At 31.9% G+C, this 14,473-nt stretch overlaps 1 long non-coding RNA gene across 1 annotated transcript; it reads right to left on the bottom strand.

The window, feature by feature from the left end:
• Window positions 1-8,588: 8,588 nt before the first annotated feature.
• Window positions 8,589-12,031, bottom strand: LOC124886398. The gene is made up of 2 exons (XR_007043523.1): window positions 11,746-12,031; window positions 8,589-8,829 (listed from the first exon to the last, which is right to left on the bottom strand). It is a non-coding gene; the product is annotated as an uncharacterized LOC124886398 (long non-coding RNA).
• Window positions 12,032-14,473: the final 2,442 nt, after the last annotated feature.

Raw genomic sequence — 14,473 nt, forward strand, 5'->3', positions numbered from 1 at the left:
TCCTCTCACTCCATCTTCTTTTCTAGAGATGTCATCTTCCATGAAAATGTTTTCCCCTATCACTCTCCAACTTTACCTTCTTCCCATCCCACTACCTCTTTGGATGACTTTATCCCTTCTTCATTTCCTCTTTTCACTTCCTCCCTACCTCCTCCTTCTCAACCTGCTGGTACATCTGCTCTTGAGAAGGGTACATCTACTCTCCCTGATCTTCCTTCTGCTTTCCCTGCTCCTAGTAGAAAATCCTCTAGGATTCCTCATAAACCTTCCCACCTTACTGATTACATTTGCACATCTATTTCTGTTCTACCAAAGGCTTCTTCTTGTGACATGCACATTTAGGAACCTCAGTTTTATCACCAAGCAGCCGCACATCCTGCATGGCAAGAAGCCATGATACAAGAGTTTAAGGCTCTTGACACTAATCGAACTTGGGATATTGTACCTCTTCCACTTAATGAAAAGGCTATCCCTTGCAAATGGGTTTACAAAATAAAACACAAATCTGATGGCTTTATTGAGAGATACAAAGCAAGATTGGTTTCATAAATTCATGAAACAAAAAATCACCTGTTTATGACATGAGGGATCGAGGATTTCACCATGAATCTTCTGTGCAAATCGCTCAAACTCCATGAAATTATGTTTCTCCAGTAGAGTTGGGCCTCACCTTAAGGTTGTTAAAAACAGATAACCGGTATCTAACTACCAGATGAATCACCCTAAAGGTTTGGCATTCTCCAAAATCCTGTTGTAGCCTTCTCTGTGGTAAATTAATGGATGTGCATTCTCACCCGCAGCTGGTATGTTGATTTTCCATGCAGCATTTAGCACCTGCAATTTTGTGACCCCTTAAACAAAGTCAAGAGTATATCCAGTGAAACAGAAATTACATATGAATATTACACTGCATAATCGATTATTTCTTTATTGATGCAGATGGATTCTATCCAAATGATGCCAAATCATTGAGACAAGTGCAAACCCATAATATGCAATAAATTATCGATCATCGAACTTTGAGTTAATCATTTACATGAGACAATAATGCATATTTACAACCTCGAGCTAGCACTTTGAACTAACAAATGTTACCTCAAAAACTAGTCTGTAAGGGTCAGGTGATGCTTGTAGACACTCCTTTTCCCGAACTGGTGTTTTAGGGTCAGCTAGTGCTTTTACAAACTCTTTTTCTTCATCAAGTGTGTGCAGTTCAAGACATGCGAAATTCAGAGACAGACTCATGTTTTTTTTAACATTGATCAATGATCATTAGTGCAAAAATACTGCATGTCGTACTAGTTTTTATCTGTGACTCTCAACTAAATAGTCTGTAACTTGTTATATATGATTCTGGTACAATTACTAAATCTGTATTACCTGAATAATTTGTAACTCATAATATATTTGATTCATAGTCTACGGCCTGTCTTACCTGTAATTTCACACTAGTGAAAAAGTAACAAAGCCACTCCTCAGAAGCCAATATGCTAATTGATGAATATTCTTTGATAAGTCTTCTAAACTCAGGAACATTTCTTTCACGACAAGTGAACTTGAATATATCCTAGAAAGAATACTAAAGATGACACATCTTACTATTACCCACGAAGAATTTGGCTAGATACTGATGAACATCCTATTCAAGCTCAGGTGGAGGTGGAATTCTTTATGATGAAAGATCAATTAAGAATGTATTATTGGTACGGCAAGTACAAGAATGGTCCAACTTATAGAGCTCCCAAAAAGAATGGAGCTCGAGTAGACATCATTGGTGTTGGTTTCTAGTCTTTTAAGGACTTGTGGACTTGGAAGAATAATGAGGGTATTTCTACTAGCTGTGTATGAACATAATCATCTCGAAGAATTTTGTAAGGTCCCCATTTTTCCTGGTTCATTGATTTTCATGGAATACCGTTGGAATCCAAGTGATTTTGGTAAGTCTAGATATCTATGGCTTCCTTTAACCGGAGGAAGTAAGCAGGCAATCAACGAACCATGCATGAGTATAGAATGCTTATACTTTTCACATATAGAGCAATTTACTAGCTATCTATGGAATATTAGCACTAACTAGAATTACTAGATATCTATTTAAACAACTTGTAACCTGGAACTTGCATTACACACAACTTTTTGTCATATACATCAAGATGCATAATTGCAGCTTCTTATGGCCTGTCAAGCAATCAAAAACTATTTGAAGTGTGCAATAGCTTTTTCTTTGACCATACTCGTAAGTCGGTCCGCCTCCGCTCAATTAGTTTTTGCTCAAGTACTTATTAATACATCTTCCGATTGATGACATGTGGGCTGATAAATATGAAAGATTGAGATTGTTTTCGATCTAACTTATTTTTTAATTTTAGTTCTTTCTTATTAATTAATGGTAACTTAAACAAACATGAGATCAATTTTTTAAACTTTTTTTTGATAGCATTATGATATTTTCAAGGAAAGGACAAAAGTGTCAAGTTGGCCCAAAATATTCGTCCAAAAATGGCCCATGAATTTCAAATTTCATGTTGTAGCCATTTGGGTTGACACATGTCCTTTCTTTCCTTTTTTTTATAGCCGCTTCTTCATGCTTTTTTTTCTCTTTTTGTTTAAAAAATTATTCACCATTTTTTAAATTTTTTTACCAAAAAGAACAATCAACAATTATAGAAATTGTATAATTTTTTTTTCAAATACGATTTAAAAAGAATGTATCAATGTATACCAGATACCAAATACATATACATATATATGTATATATATATATATTACACATTTTATATAACTTGACACATATATCTATAATCTATATCTATAATATATTAAAAGTGTGAAAACCTTTAGAAAAGTGATTTGAACTTTTTGCTCTTCATTAAAAGTTCATGCTTTAGATAAAATCGTATTTTCACTTTTTTTTCCAAATTATTATTTAATTATATTTGTGATATTAAATCCTAAACTATATGGGATTAAACCTTTAACAAATATAGTAAGACTTTTTCTAAAATTAGGAGTCCTAAAATATAGGGTAAGTATTACAATTAATCTTTTTAAATAAAAAATAAAAAAGACAAGTTTTACACTTCTTTTGCAAACTTTATGGGAAATAAATATTTACATAAAATATGTTCGTATAGAATATAATTACTATTCAACTCCTTTCTAATCTTTTTAGGAAAAAAGGAATAGAAAGTGTGATATTAACCCTTTTCCACCAAAAATACGTTCCAACTTCATGTAGTTATCACAAAAGCAACTGATAGGACTCTGCCAATGATGGTAAGAAATTTCAGTATATTGACATAAAATTTTCATAACATAATATAGGCTATTGTTTAGGTATTATTCATATAAAAAATAGTATTTATTTTTTAAAAATTAGAATGAAGTTGAGATAATATTTTTAAAAAACAGTCATACTATTGAAGTTATTGGACGCAGATGTTACCCCTATTTCATCGAGATAAAGAGATTGTTTCTGAAAGATTTCAACGTAGATAAACTTGAATTTACGTAGTAGTATCTTAAAATTGTATAGAAAACTTGAATTTAATTACTGCGTTCATTTTTATTATTTAAACAAATATCGTAATAAGTATAACATTTGTATTCATTAAAATAAGGTATACACGCGAGGCGCGTATAACTAAACTAGTATATATTAAATATCAATGATATAGTTTCTATACACATCTTATAACAATACATATTCTATATATATCATATACAAACACATATTCTATACAACAACTATACAATTTTATTATACATTTTATACAAAATTCAGATGCAATAATTATTTAAATACATGTTTTATATAATAATTACACAATTTTTATACACATATACATATCATATACAATTATTATACAACTGTTATACATATTTTGTACAATATGTATCTGCAGTAAATATTCAGATACATATTTTTTACAATAATTATACAGTTTCGACACATATGATATACATATACATATTCTATATAATAATTATACAGTTTTTATATAATTAGCTACAATTAATATTTAAATACATATTTTTTACAATAGCTATATAGTTTATATACACATTCTGTACAATTTCTATATATCTTTTATATGGATAAGTATTTTATTGAATAATTGCACAAATTCTATACAGTTGTATTTAATTATTTTTTAAAAAATAGATATTTTTCACCAAAAAAAAAAAATAGCGAAAAATAAAAATTGAATAAAGGGTCCAAAATGGGCTATAACAGAAAATGGCCAATAAATGAAATTAAAATAGAGCGAGTGGTCTAATTTGTCCAAAAGCCTAAATTTGAGCCATTTATTTTGAAAAGAGTCATACAGAGTCTTTTCCCACTATTTTTAATGATAATATTAAAAAATATGAAGCCAATTCTTTAGCTAATACTAAAATATTAAAATTTTACCTAATATTCTGAAACTTTGAATTAAAACTTAATTTTCATATATACAATAAGATTTTTTACATCATGAACCAAGACATTTTATTACAACATATGACTTTTTATTAATTTAAAAGAGCTTTTCCGGTATAAATGCATACTACAGTAAGATGTCACCTATCAAACGTTTTATAATAGTAGGTTTTAAACAATAAGCATAAAAACAATATTAGTTCTTACTCCAATTTACTCATAAAAATTCAAAAACAACTTTAATTTATTTCATGATCAAACACAATTTCAATTTCCAAATATTACTTTCATTTTAAAAATAAAACTACTTTTTTCTATTTTCACAATGAAACATTGTCAAACACATAGTTAGGACAACAACTTTTACCTACCTCAAAAAAGAAAGTAGTAAACCCACTAATTTCTAGAAAATATTTTCCTTTCCTTCTTACAATGTAATGACCTGAATCGTGTTCTTACTTATTTTCGCTGATAAAGCTCCTCCATAGTCGTCCCAAGTCATTGGTGACTTGTTGTAACTGATAGTTCGATTACCTGATGGTTCATTTGGTTTTTAGAATCACTTTTTCAATTTGAAGTTTTTATCGATTCAAATGGTTGCCAAGCGAAAAATTCAGTAAAATAATTTTGGATGCAAATTTTGACTACGCCAATAGCTATGTAATATCAATTTTAGGATAGATAAACCCTTGGTTCGGATCCCACAGCACCCGAGCTCATTTCAACCCGTTAGTCGAAAAGTCCAAAAACGAAATATATGGGTGTGGGACCCACAAGTGACCTAAATGACCTTCGATAGAAAATCTAACTTCATCAATGTGTCCAGAATGTCGAATTTAGTAAGGTTACATAGTTCGTTTGTGAAAAATGGAGTCCAAATGAGTTTGGAAGGTCAAAAACAAGTTTTGACCTTGCGGGCCCATCTAAACTCGTATAAAAGGGTCTTTTTGACATATTTTGGGGCATTCTTCATTTCTATGAAAACCCTAGCAGCCATAAGATATTGGTGACTTAAAAATGAGTCTTGTGGGTTGATTAACTTGTGTAATCCATCTTTTTTCTACAAATCTAAGGTAAGAATTCCTCTAATTTGATATTGATTTCCTGGTTTCTTGACTCGAAACCCCTAAACTATTGTGGGTCAATTGTAGCCCCAAAATTGAGTGATTGACTCAAATTACTTAAGGGTTTTAACTCCCTAAAGATAATTAGGCTATGGGTTGTCTTGGAAACTTCTTTCCAAGGGTGAAACTCAATTGGGGTTTTGGTGTCTATTTGAAACCCATGGCACAATGGTGATATAATGGGTATTTTCATTCTTGTTGTAATGCTTAGATTGTATTATTGATAGCATTGCTTGCGGAAGGGGAATCTTTTCGTAAAGGAAAGAAAAAGCTCGCTGGTTCGTGAGTTGCTTGGATTCAAGGTAGGTTAGGCTTACCTGCAGTATAGATTGAACTTGTTTGTAACGTAATCATTGATATCTTTGTGAGATTGGGTGGAACATTTAGACGATAGTCGATTAAATGGTAAACTTAGGATTCATTAATTGCTATAGGCCATGGATTTGTAAGGTATGATATTTGACCCTTAGTCTAGGACCTTGGTTAGCTTAATTGTAGTCTATGACTAGTGTGAGAACACTATAGTTGTTTTCAGTAGACATGAATGGTATACTTCTCTATCCTTAGGAGTGTATTGACCTATATAATGTCTAGATAGGAGATGACCTTGGTGTTGAGTTGACTTAGGAAGGATTCATGAAGAGACTTTTCCTATAGACTTAGAAAGGATTGGTAAGCCTTTATGGTGAGGTATGGATGACTTAGCCTAATTCAGGGTAAAAGCTAGACATGTGTTAGTAAGCTTGACATTCTCGAGATTTAGAAGTAGGACTTGGCCTACCTCAAGCTTGAACTAAGTAAATGCTCAGCGACCTAAATACGTGGTGATTGTCCAAGCTATATACATATGTGTAGGAGCTGTGATGGTTGCACTCGATTATCGGATTATTTTGTGATTTTGACTTGAATACCCTTGTTAAGTGATTACTGTGCATGTTTGGTAAATACTCATGTTCTTGTATGCTTATTGGTTTGGCTATGCATATGGATGTATGTTGTTATATTCGGAGAAATATGTGATATTATGATGATGTCCGATTTGAATCTGGAGGAATGTGTGATATTATGATGATACCCGATGAATTTGAAGGAATACATGATATTATGATGATGTATAGTTCGAGTTCATAGGAATGTATGATATTATGATAATGCCCGATTTGAGTCTGGAGAATATGTGATATTATGATGATGCCCGATGAATCAAGAGGAATATGTTGATATTGTGATGATGATGCCCGGTGAATTCGGAAGAGCTAAGAACATTATAATGCTGTGTGGGCAAATTTACTTATATGCATTGATATTTATAAGGTTAGGCCGTGTGGGGTCAGCCCCCTATGTGCTTGAATTATGAGGTCTCTCTTGGTAAATTATTATTCGTTTCTTGTTCCAAATCACTATATAAGAGTTGTGACTCTTGTTGATGCTAAATTAGCTACTAGAGGAAATTTATACCTAATATTGAGTTATGGATTAGCGTTATGTGTAAATTTGCATAAAAACTCAAGGGATAACCTAATATATATACTTGACTTGAATAAGAGGTTACATTAAGAAATCTTGCCTAGTAAGGTGGCTTATATGATAACTAGCTACTTCTAAAATATATGATTATTATTTGGAACCTAGAAACCTAGTAAACTAGTTGATGGACTTTACTTGATTAAAATATGAAAATTAGTCCTTAAGATTGTGACATGCTTAGTGATGATGAATTTAGTATTGCGTGATGGTTAGTTAAATTATCTCCTAATATGTGAAGTTGAGATGTCTTAGTTGATAACTCATGTCACGATGATGCTAGTTAAAGAATGATCTTATGATAGTTGAATAACCTATACTATGGGTGAGTTGTAGTTTTTCTCCTTTGATGACTCGTTATTTTAAGACTTGTAATATCTTGACTTTTGAAATAATAAGGTTAATTAGTCTGGACTTTGCGGTATTTATCAATGAATTATTGAATTAATGATTACATGCCTATGCTATGACAATGTTGCTTTCTTTATGTTGAATTATGGTGTGGGTATTTAGAAGTGGATTTCGATAATGAGTCATGGCGGGGTTGTGCTACCCGCAGTTTTTGGTAAATTGATAGAGTAGTTGTGCTTTATGGTATTATTGGTTGTATTCTTTTGTGTACTCTCTGATGGTATGGGAAGCCGTGATGAGTTCTTTGTTGTGCTTTCTTTCGTGTACTTTCCGATGGTATGGGACGTCGTGGTAAGTTCTTGTGTGTATGTTCTGAAGATAGTTGATGATGATTATGGTAAGTAGATGTTTTACTATTGTGTATATGGATGTATGCTTTCGAAATGATACTCAGTTGTTATGGTGATTATGGTGTATATTGAAATAGTATGTCATGTTATTGCTTTAGTAGTATAGATGTTGTTACAGTGGTACCAAAGCAGATTCAGGTCCGATCCTACACCTTGACTTAAAGATCATTGTCTTACTTTATATTGTCTTTATATTATATTTGAGCTCAATCGGACAATGATGCCTACTGAGTACCCATGTTTTGGTACTCATACTACACTTCTATACCTTTTTGGTGCAGATCCAAATTCTAGTTGCTACCGTTGAGCTAGTTCGTGCGAGTTGACTATTCGAAGATAGGATGAGCTCTTGGAGATCGAGTTGCCCTCTTTCCCCTCTATCCTTATTTGACTTTTACTTTCGAGACAAATGTATGAGATTATTTAAGATATTTTAGATTTTGAAATTGTAAATTTCTCTTGTCAAGTTTAGAAGCTCTTGTAATAATACTATCAGGTCGTGGAATTTGTGTCTGAATATCAGTTGTCCTTAGTTGTGAAATGTTGTTATTATATATTGTGTTCATATATAGAGTCTGGCGTTTTTACCGAGGTAACCCATTGTCATAGCTTCGGATTATGGTATTAGTTTACCTATCGGTGAAATGTGATAGATGCCATCATGACTCTAAACGGGATCGTGACAACAAATCACATCTTAGGAAAAAAAAAATAAAGCAGTTAACCTTAATACAAAGCATCTGATTATCTCTGGATGAAAAGAAAATAATCACTTTTAATAAGAGTTTTCAAGCTTTAAGGAAGCAAAAAAGAACAAGCACCAAGCGGAAAAGAGAGTTCCTCCTTTCTAAAATTAAGAAAGAAAAATAAAAAGGACGCTCTTGTTTGCTAGTTGCAGTTAGTTGATGGATAAAGATTTTTTACGCTGGTCATTCGAATATTCACATCCATCACTTTTTTGAATGACCATGCATCGCATGCCTTTTCACTTCACTTTCTACAATAAACAAATGATCACATTTTTAATACAAAAACAGACATTTCTAAAACAGAAAAAGTAGTAATAAAAGTTCCATTTTTTTTAGAAAAGAAATATAAAAAATTGTTACCATAAGGTTAGAAAGAGCAATATAAATGATGGGGCTTATTAATAGAGTTCAAAGTGGAAAGCTGGAACATGAAGTCCATTAAAGAGATTATTATGAGTGAAAGAAGAAAGAGGTACTACTTACTAGTTGCTAGGAATATAAGATAAATATAATGGATTGAGATTAATGATAGAGAGTATAACAAAATGGACGAGCTAGCTAATTGTGCCACTGACCTACTGCTTGTACCTTTCATTTTTTTGCTTTTTGTCTTTTTTGTGTCATCAAATTTTAATGAGCTAAGGATCAAATTATTTGCAAAGCAGTATAAATTATTATTTAGAATAATTGAGCATTGAATAAGATTCATGGCTTACTTCGTAGACAGTATGATATTTTGACATATTTCACCTCATCAATGTCGCGTACAAAATAAACCTAGTATTATGTATCAATAACTTTATGTGGCATACTTATATTTTAATTGTTAGAATTCAAAAAACATATTTGTACGACAATTAAGAAGCGCGTGTTATGTCTAATGTTTGCCTACTTGTTAAATAATTAAATACAAATTAAATAGTGATGTTCAAATAGAATACATTGTGAATTTTTTATATCTTGATAAAATTTCATGACTATAGTCTAAATATTGTATATAGTTAAAAAAAAGACTCACAAAATATGTATATAATAAACTCTACAACCCAAAAGCTACTTTACATTTTATTGAAATTTAGTAGCATAAATGACCGACAACATATCATATTTTATATTTGCTAATGATAAGACTTTTTATCTCAAAGGAATAAGAAAAGTATGAGAAATTTTAGTAGTTTAGTTGGTTAGTTACCTAAACTTTCACCTTATTGATGGGATTCAATTCCCCACATTGTAATCCCCTTCCTCATTCCTCATTCCCCTTTCTCTACCCCAAATTTTTAAAAAAAAAAAAAAAAAAGTATAAGAAAAGTATTGTAATATTGGAATGTTTTGATCAAGAGGTCAAATCCCTCTTTCACTTTTGTTGTAAAATATTTCATATTTTTACGTCATTTTGGATAAAAACATCTTTGTCCCCTCTTTTTACTTTTCTTGCAATGCTCACATTATTTTACTTTGCATTTTGACTAATTAATGATTATCACTGAACATTTTCATTCTGTTAGTAAATAAATACTTACTTTTATTGATGAATTAAACTTTCAAGTCTCATAACTTAAACTCTATTAATTGTAGGTATATTAACTAAGAGAAGTTGTATAAAATTAATCGAGGAGGAATAGTAATTGATTCAAATTGAACATTAATATTATTGATTTCGCGTGTAATATCAACATCATCATCATTTTCATCTACATCAACTTGGTCTACTTCATTCACTTCTTTTATACCATAATTTTTTGGGGCTTCTGAAAAATCCATATTGTGAGCACCTAAACCTATTTCATTCTTAAAGAGTTCGCTAATTAGTACTGAAGACACATGAGTATATCAAGTATTTGAACTATTTCTATCGAAACTGAAACCAATTTGTTTCTTACAACCACCACCACTTTCGGGACACAAACTTTTAACACTTTTATCGATTTTTCTTAATTTATTCATATTACAAATTAAACTAACAAATATTCAAAAAACACAAAAATAATATTAATAATAATATTCAACAAATAATATATTAATTAAAAATTAAAAGTACGATATGAAACAATAATAACAATTTTTGAAGTATCCAAAAGTGGATCAATTGAATTCTTTTGACACTTTCACTTGATATTTGTAACTGCAAAATAATATAATAAAATGAGTAATTTATGAGATAACTAGAATAATTGAGACAGATTGAGAGAATTAGGTTGTAAGTTGTGAAAAAAATATTTGAAATGACATGTATTTATAAGAAAAAAGTTGAATTATTATATAAAAAAAAATCCAAAAGAGTTGTTTTGGCCGTTAGGGCCTCAGCGGTCCAAAATAACTTTTTGTTGTTGGGTCAGGTTTGGTAGACAAAAAAAAATTTTAAAAATATTATTTTGTTACCAGGTCGGTCTGATCCGATGCACTGATCCTGTCTCAAGACTGGACCGATCTACCAAGCTCCGCCAATCAGACGACCCAGACCCCTAATTGACCACCAAACCCGACAACCTTATCTGTTTCGGGTTGGGTTCGATTCGGGCTGCTTTTGGACTAGTCTAATCGGGTCAACCCAACTCACATGACAACTTTAAATTAATTTTAAGTGATCAAACAAGACATTATATATTGAATGGATGAGGACTTGCATGGCCCCTATTTCTCCAGGTTCGTTGATTTTCATGGAAGGTCGTTGGAATTCAAGTGATTTGGGTGAGTCTAGATATGCATGCCTTAACTAAAGGAAGTAAACTCGTAGTCAGCCAACCAAGCATATCGAATGCTTAGAATTTTCTCATATAGATTAAGTTACTAGTTTTCTATGGAATATTAGCACTAACTAGAATTACTAGATATCTATTTGGAAAACTTGCAACCTTTTTGAAACTTGCATTACACACAACTTTCTGTCATATAGATCAAGATGCATAATTGCCATTCTTATGTCCTGTCAAACAACTAAAAACTATCACCTATGTAAAGAAATAGAAAAATATCAAAATTTTCATCTGTTTTGCAACAAGTAACCAAATTATAATCTCCTACAGACTTGCAAGTTGGTAAGCTTTTTAAAATGGTCTTTTCAAAATTTTCTCATGAAGTAGGACTAGAGTTTTATCCCATAACAACAGGAAATTCAATTGCATTATAATGAATGAGTAAGTTAGATAAAATAAATGGATTACCTCAAAAGATGTTCTCCGATCCAGCATGCATTCTTTGTACTATTTATTTCTTCTTCGACCTTTGTCTGTAAAGAAAATGTCGGGATTTTAGTTTCCAATTTGTATAACCCATTGAGAAATGGGAATATGGACATCATCTCCAACATTCCCTCCACATTCGTTGAAAGAAATCACAACCAGTATACTTTATTAAAAAGGTAAAACTTTTTTGTTTAATATGAAAATGCAATATGATACGAAAAAAGAGAACTAAAACCTATCATGGAACTTGAGACTTAAGTCTCGATCCTCGTTGGATTTGAACAACTTACATCATGATGCATTATTGCGGCTTCTTATAGCTTGTCAAGCAATCAAAAACTATTTGAAGAGTACAATTGGTTTTTCTTAAACCATAATTATAAGTGGGTCCACCTCTGTTGTATTAGTTTTTACTCAAGTAATTATTAATATAGCTTCTAATGGATGACATATGGGCTGATAAACATGAAAGATTGGGATTATTTTTTATCTAGCTTATTTTTTAATTTTAAATTTTTTGTATTAATGGTAATTTTAAAAAACATAGAGATAAATTTTTGTAACTTTTTTTTATATAGTATTATGATATTTTTAATGATAATATTAAAATAGAGCCAATTCTTTAGCTAATATTAAATATTAATACTTTACCTAATATTCTAGAAATTTGACTTAAAATCTTTATTTTCATATTTACAATGAGATTTTTTACAACATGAACCAAGAGATTTTTTTACAACATGAACCAAGCATAAACTTTCATATCAAGATGCCCTGTCAAGCAACCAAAAACTATCACCTATTTAAGGAAACAGGAAAATATTAAATTTTTCGTCTAATTGTAACACGCAACCAAATTACAATCTCTCACAAACTTGCAATTTGATAAGCTTTTTAAAATGATCTTTTCAAAATTTCCTCAATCTTAAAGTAACACTAGAGTTTCGTGAGTTTTTTACAATGATTTTTTCAAATTTTTCTCCAAGACTAGAGTTTCATCCCATAACAGGAATTCAATTGCATTCTTATAATGAATAAGTAAGCTAGATAAATGTAACGCCCTGAGTCTGTACCCCGGAGTTACACAGTGCTAGTGACCCCGAAGGACCACCAGCTAACCCATGACTGGTACCTTCTATGAGCACTATATAATAATAATATTGTAATAGCAACATGTCTGAAACAAATGCGGAAGTAAGGCTGTAAACGTCCTAAGGTTCATAACTGAAAACCAATACTGAATACTGAAACACATGTCTAAAATACTTTAGTCTAAAAGCCTCTAACTATCTGAATATGGAGTTAATGGGACAAGCCCCCAACTAACTCCATCTACTGAATATGCTGAGCTACTGAAATACTAAAAGACGACATCGTCCTTGAACTATGAGGACTCACCACTAAATCTATTGTTGATACTTTGGGCTGGTAAGTGTGATTAGGGGCCCGTGCATCTAAACTTATGATATAAGACATTCTAGCGCAAAACAGAAGTATGTATCAGTACTTTGAATGCACTGTTATGCTAAGTGAGGTAGGCTGATATGCATGGGTTCATATGCATGAACAATAATTGACGGAATAACGTGAACATAACTAAATGAGAGTACATGCATGAATACATAAATTGTAACTGAGATCATGTTAATCCTGGTTACTGAGTTCTGAATACTAATTAACTGATATCTGAATTTACTGATACTGTAATACTGAAAACTGACTGACTATTTCTGATAGTCTTGGTTCTGTAGAACTGATTTTGAGTTCTATACTGAGCTGGGTGACTGTATCTGACAGTCCTGAATCTGTAGAATTGAACTGAGTTCTATACTAAGACTGAATCTAAAACAAAAACTGTGAGAGATAATCATCTAAATGACATGCCCCTCTCTGAATGGATTGGGGTCCAACCTATAACCCCAGTTGAAAGAGTGTCAGTACCGTGCCATGGGTAAAGACAAGCTGTGAGTTAACCCTATCTGACAGGAAGCTCTTTCGTCAACCTTCCCTGGCAAGAAAACTTGTACGAGATATATCAACCCTAGTATGACAGAAATATATCTCAACCTATGCTAGCTACGTAGTTCTGTAATGCAAGAATTGCTTCTAAGGGTCAAACCCTCTGCTGGCAGGAATGCCCCCATTCCTAGGTTCGCTCGGTGCTGAATCCTACTCCCAACTTAATAGACTCTAACCTGATTTCTAGTCCATACTAGGCTTGACTAAACTGTTACTGATCATACCATCTAACTGAACTGAACTGAGTTCACTGGGTTTCACTAACTGATAGAATACTACTGAATTTGGTTAACTGACTGAGTTCACTGAGTTCTGAACTGAATACTGAACTGAGATTGTGACTGATTACTGAGTACTACTATTCGTGACACTACTAAAACTGTTCTGTAACTATTGTAGCTCTAGGTAAGCAGCTAAATTTTTTGGGTATTGAATAATCTCAGGACTCGATAACATGAAAGGTAAAGCATAGAGTAAACTTGAAAAGCATAACACTGTGCACTTGTTCATAACTCATCCATAGAGACATTTTATCAAACACTTGTAAGGTATAGGTTTACACATATACTAGCATGTCATGATTTTTTCTCATTTAAATCACATGAGCATTTTAACAAATACTTGGAGAACACCAGTATGCACATGATACTAAACAATATGTAGACATCATAACATCAGTTCCCAAATT

Source organism: Capsicum annuum, chromosome 8, assembly GCF_002878395.1.
Source record: "Capsicum annuum cultivar UCD-10X-F1 chromosome 8, UCD10Xv1.1, whole genome shotgun sequence".
In the NCBI taxonomy this organism is placed as follows: Eukaryota; Viridiplantae; Streptophyta; class Magnoliopsida; order Solanales; family Solanaceae; genus Capsicum; species Capsicum annuum.